Genomic DNA, 5,556 nt, shown 5'->3' with positions numbered 1-5,556 from the left:
CATACTTACATTTCATCTGGTCCTGAAATCTTTGTGGTGTATCACATGAGCTGCTGCAACTAGCCTCATTTCAAACAATGATGGTATCATAGTAATTAAATATTCAATTCAAATTTTACTCTTAACTGCCAAGGAATGTGGGGAGGCTAATCTCTGTAACCAAGTGATTTGCTACTTAAAATAAGCATAGGATACAGATGGGAATAAAAGTAAGGTTTAATTTATTTTTTTCCTATTTTGGGAAAATATATTATTTTGTAGTTGTGCAATAGCTCCTTTTATAAGAAGCAAAAACAATTATAAAACAATGCCTGTACATGATAAGAATATGAAAAAATACAAAAAAGAGCAAAAATTGCCTTCATAACACATTAAAACCATTCCCTCTAGAGTTTACAACAGGTACAATTCTTGTATATCTTTATAGAAATATACAGATAAATATGTATATATGTATATAAATTATTTTAAAAACACACAGTATATTATGCATACTTGTATGTACCTCTCCTTGTCTTACTTAACAGTGTCTTGCAGATCATTCCTTAGCAGTACAAATAGATCTAGCTTGTTTCCATTACACTGTTTAAAACAGTCTGTTACATGACTATACCTTGACATAGATCTTTCTTGAGTCTATAGGATTCTGCTTACTCTCTCTTAACATTGGAATCCTCCTTGTCCTCCCTGTTCTCCTCATCCTCCAATATGTCAGTTACAACCTCACAATTCTATTACCTCACTGTGACAGTGAGTGAAAAGTGAGTTATTTTTATTTATTTTTATTGTCAGCTTTATCAAAGTAATACACAGGTTATGTTAAAAGAAATTTATTTTGCCCAAGGGAATGAGTACAAGATATTTTGCTTACTGTGTATTTTGTGTATCCATGTGTACACACACACACACACACACACACACGCTAAAGACAGGGAGATTGTAAATACAGCACAGTGGAATGTTTTAAAGATGCTTTCCAGAACAAGGCTTTGATAATCTGGGGTAAATTAAGGGAGGCAGGTAGCTATTACCCTCAGAGTTAGAGGACGGTGCTCAGTTTCCACAGAGGAACACGCATGTGGTTTATGGTGCCTGGAGGATGTGGACAATGGAGGGAGAATGCAGGATCTTAACAGAGATGTTGGTAGCTGCAGCCTTCAGTAGTCATCACTGCCAGGAAAACACCAGCTTTGTAGTGAGGAGTGTTGACACACAAACGTGGTCATTTTAGGGACATTTAATATCAGGTAAGGCAGGGTTTTTAAAACTTCTACTCTAGCCAAAAATTAAAAGTTGCATTAAAGCAGATTTTTATCCTGAGAAAAATCACTTGGATGGATCATTTTTGTTGTTCAGACTGAAGAAGTAAGAAAAATTACTTTGCTGGAAGGAAAAGAGAAAGAATGTTCTGTGCCTTAGACTTCTATAGAGTTTGGGAGACTAAATGAACCAATTTGAAATCTTTGCTTATTCCAGGGACATGATAGTTTCCTGTGTGTTCTTCTAGAACTTTTATAGTTGAAGCTTTCAGTATAGGTGATGATCCATTTTGAATTGATATATTTATGCATAGTGTGTAGTAGTGCTCAATGTAAGTCTTCTGCCTTGAGAGGTGAGTTATGACTTTCAGTAGAAGGGAAAAATGTAAGTGGTCCATAGGTAAGTAGGGGGAACCATGTGTTCTAATTTGCTTGGAACAGTCTTGGCCTGCAATTTGAGCAATATATCAACAATATCCACTTTACTCTCTAATATACTGCCATTTGACACTAGGTGTCAACACTACCCAGAGGTACCTTTGACAGAAAGAGATGTGGAGCTGCTGAATAACATTTAGATTAAATAGTAGGATGGGTTTAACAAGAATCATCTGAAACACAAATTTCCTCCTTTTTATTTTCTGTTATCTTCTATATCTACTCCATACCACCACCTATCAATTCTCATTTTTAATGGGGTTAAATGGTAACATTAGCATAGTGTTGTCATACCATTGTCAACATCAAAATAAAAAAACAATTGAATCAGTAGAATGGGAATCTATTACTAGTAGCATTTTTTGGTGTACTTTTTGTTTGTTAACACAAATAGACTTTGATTTTTCTCTTCCCTGAATGTGACTATCCCCAATTAAAAAGAAACAATAGTCTAAGCAAATAGACCTCATACCTAATAAGTCAAGTAATATTGTGAATTGTAGTGTTTAGTTCATCATGATAGAAAGCTGGAATCAAAATCTTACTGTAGATACACTCACTCCTGGATTAAAAATGATCAAACTATAACCTAGGGATGTCTGTGTAACTTTGGAAAAGATCCTGAATCAATTTAAATTTTTGTGCAATGGAGATAAAAATAGCTGATGACTTATAAGTAGTTCTAATGATTGTTGGGGATATTAGTGATGTAAAATGTCTACGAGTATGTGATTTAACTATTTACTTATATTTGGTATAATTAATGATATGATAGGATTTACCTCTGCCATTTTGATTTTGTTTTGTATAAAGTTTATATATTTTTTGGTTTCTCTATTCCCCTAATTCTGCCTTCTTTTGTGTTAAATAAGTATTTTCTTCTGTACTTTTATTTCTGTTGTTTAGTTAACTATTTTGGAGTTATTATCTTAGTGATTGCCCTGGGTGTTAAAATTAATATCCTGGGGCACCTGGGTGGCTCAGTCATTAAGCCTCTGCCTTCGGCTCAGGTCATGATCCCAGGGTCCTGGGATCGAGCCCCGCATCAGGCTCCCTGCTCAGCGGGAAGCCTGCCTCTCCCTCTCTCACTCCCCCTGCTTGTGTTCCTTCTCTCGCTGTGTCTTTCTCTGTCAAATAAATAAATAAAATCTTTAAAAAAAATTAATATCCTAATTTAAAACCATTTAGTTTAGATAAATACCAACTTAATTTTAATAGTATATAAAAACTTTGCTCTAATATAGCTCCATTCCCTCCCCCCTCCTTTGTGCTGTTATCATACAAATTATATCTTTATAGATCATAAGCCCATGAATGCTATTTTATAATTATTACTTTATGCAGTTTTCTTTTAAAACAAATAAGAGTTATAAGAATGCATTTATATTGTCTTTTATATTTACCTATGTAGTTATTTTCATTGATGGTCTATATTTGTGTGGATTTGAGTTACTGTGTAATTTCCTTATAGTTAATTTGAAGGACTCCTTTTGGTGTTTGTTGTAGGGCAAGCTTGCAAACAATAGATTCCCTCAGTTTCGTTTACCTGCAAATATCTTTGTTCTGTCTTCATTTTTGAAAGATAGTTTTGCTTTATATAAGACTGTTGGTTGACCTTTTTTCTCCCAGTAATTTGACTATGCCATCTCTGATGGTTAACTTTGTGTGTCAATTTGGAAGATGTTTTTGGATGAGAATAACCTTTAAATTGGTGAAATTTGAGTAAAGCATATTGCCGTTCATAATGGGCTTCATCCAATCAGTTGACATCCTAAAGAGAAGAAAAGGATCGGTCTCCTGAAGCAAGAGAAAACTTCTCCAACAGACTGCCTTCAGACTTCACCTGTACCATGAATTCTCCTGAGTCTGGAGACTGCCAGCCACATTGTAGATTTTAGACTTCCTTGCCCCCACAACGAGTCATTTCTTATAATAAATCTGTTCGCATATATATATATGTGTGAGATACACACACACACACACACACATTCTGTTCTGTTTCTCTGGATAACCCTAAGTAATGCAGATTTTGGTACTGAGAGTAATGTCTCTATTCCCAGTAGTAAAGAGTGATAGGCAATAGAGATACACAAAATATCACCACTGAATATTTTTAATCAAACATTTATAAGAAGCAAGGATATGAGTGACCATGTATATGATACTTTCAATTAGCAATAATCGCTCCTTGGATAAACCTCATTGGCTACGATACTGCCACTGCGCAAAGCTGTATATGATACTTTCAAACATTTTTGTCAAACTAGCCATTTTAATGGAATTGGGTGGATGCTACCAATATCACCACACAAAGTGGGAAAACAAAAGGATGAGCTCAGGTATTAAAATTCCCAGCTCAAGTGCTGCATAAATGACTGTAAAGTTTCTGTGTCTGCACTCTAAGATTCTCCTCTAGCCACAAGGCTAAGATTGCTGAAAACCAAGCCCAGAATCTTATCTTATAAGTGGCTATCTACAATGCACATTGAATTCTCACCTCACAGGACGTCTACTGTTTAATTGAGAGCATTGATTGGGAAGGAATGGGATCCTGAGATGCAGAATCAGCATGTATAGAAAGACTTTGAATGAAGCTGAGGACATTGAGCCCCTAAATTCTGAGGAATTTCTGCCAGTAGAAGCAGCCTCTCCACCCCTTTGTGAGGAGGTTAATTCTACATTCCCTGAGGAAACTATAATGGCCTCCCCTGAGGCACTTGCCATATAAGACAGTGCTAATTCTCCTCAGGAACCAACCCCACCACCTTCTGTGCTTTTAGATCTATAACTAAATTCAATAACCAGCAGGTCCCCAAAAGGAGAAGTACAAAGCATGACTGATTTATGAGAAGGGTGACCTACACTCCAAAATAACTACTTGAGTTTTCTAATTTATATGGACAGAATTCTGGGGGATATGTGTGGGAATGGATATTAAGTATGTGGCATAGTAATGGAAGGAACATAAAGTTAGATCAGGTCAAATTTATTGATATGGGCCCGGTAAGCAGAGATTCTAGTTCTAAATTTAATGGTGTAGATTAGAGAATTACAAAGGACTGGAACAGTTTGCTTGGCTTAAACAAGGGCTGAAAGATGGCCCAGAATGAATGAGCTAGAAATGCCAGATCTGCTGTGGTTCATTGTAGAAGAAGTGATTCAAAGGCTTAGGGATATTAGAGTATTAGAGTGGATTTGTCATTTAAGACTACTGACCCAACTGACAGGGTCCAGAAGACATACCTTTCACCATGACTGTGAGAAAAATTTGTAAAGGAAGCCTCAGTATCCTTGAAGAGTTCTATGATTGCTCTTTTCTGGAGGATAGACCTTACAGTGGGAACTGTGCTCGCTGAACTGGGAAACCTAAATGCAATGGGAGTAGTTGGATCCTGGGGTGATAGGGGCCAAGTGGTGGTACTCAGTGCATTGTTACAGTAATGGACAGCAGAGTCAAAGCAGCAATCAGAATAGTCTGACTCATGTAGAACTACGGGATTGGTTAGTTGATCATGGTGTTGCTAGAAATGAAATAGATAGAAAGCCTACTAAACTCTCACCTGATTTATATAAGCCAACAGTTCTAGATTGAGTGAACAGAACTCTAATCTGAATCATAAAAACAGATAGTAATGACCCCATCAATCAATTCCTAGACATAAGTCAGTTTGTATACCCAGAACCCCTTGAGTGAAGGGATGCCGGGTGTCCTTGAGAAAGGACCTTGCGTACACTGCCAAAAGTTTACTTTTGGTCCTTCTCCCAGCCTTCCCCAAAGGAATTTAAGACCAGGTTAACTGTGTATTGGGAGAAAGGAAATAATCTATCAAACCTTTTGAGGGCTACTGGATACTGGCTC

The 5,556-nt window shown here is 36.6% G+C and overlaps 1 pseudogene; it reads right to left on the bottom strand.

The window, feature by feature from the left end:
* Positions 1 to 3,746: 3,746 nt before the first annotated feature.
* On the bottom strand, positions 3,747 to 3,929 carry LOC123324364 (annotated as a pseudogene).
* Positions 3,930 to 5,556: the final 1,627 nt, after the last annotated feature.

This window comes from Neomonachus schauinslandi, chromosome 3, assembly GCF_002201575.2.
Source record: "Neomonachus schauinslandi chromosome 3, ASM220157v2, whole genome shotgun sequence".
Lineage (NCBI taxonomy): Eukaryota > Metazoa > Chordata > Mammalia > Carnivora > Phocidae > Neomonachus > Neomonachus schauinslandi.
Note: the sequence above shows the minus strand (reverse complement) of the source record. Positions and strands in the feature narration are given on the sequence as shown.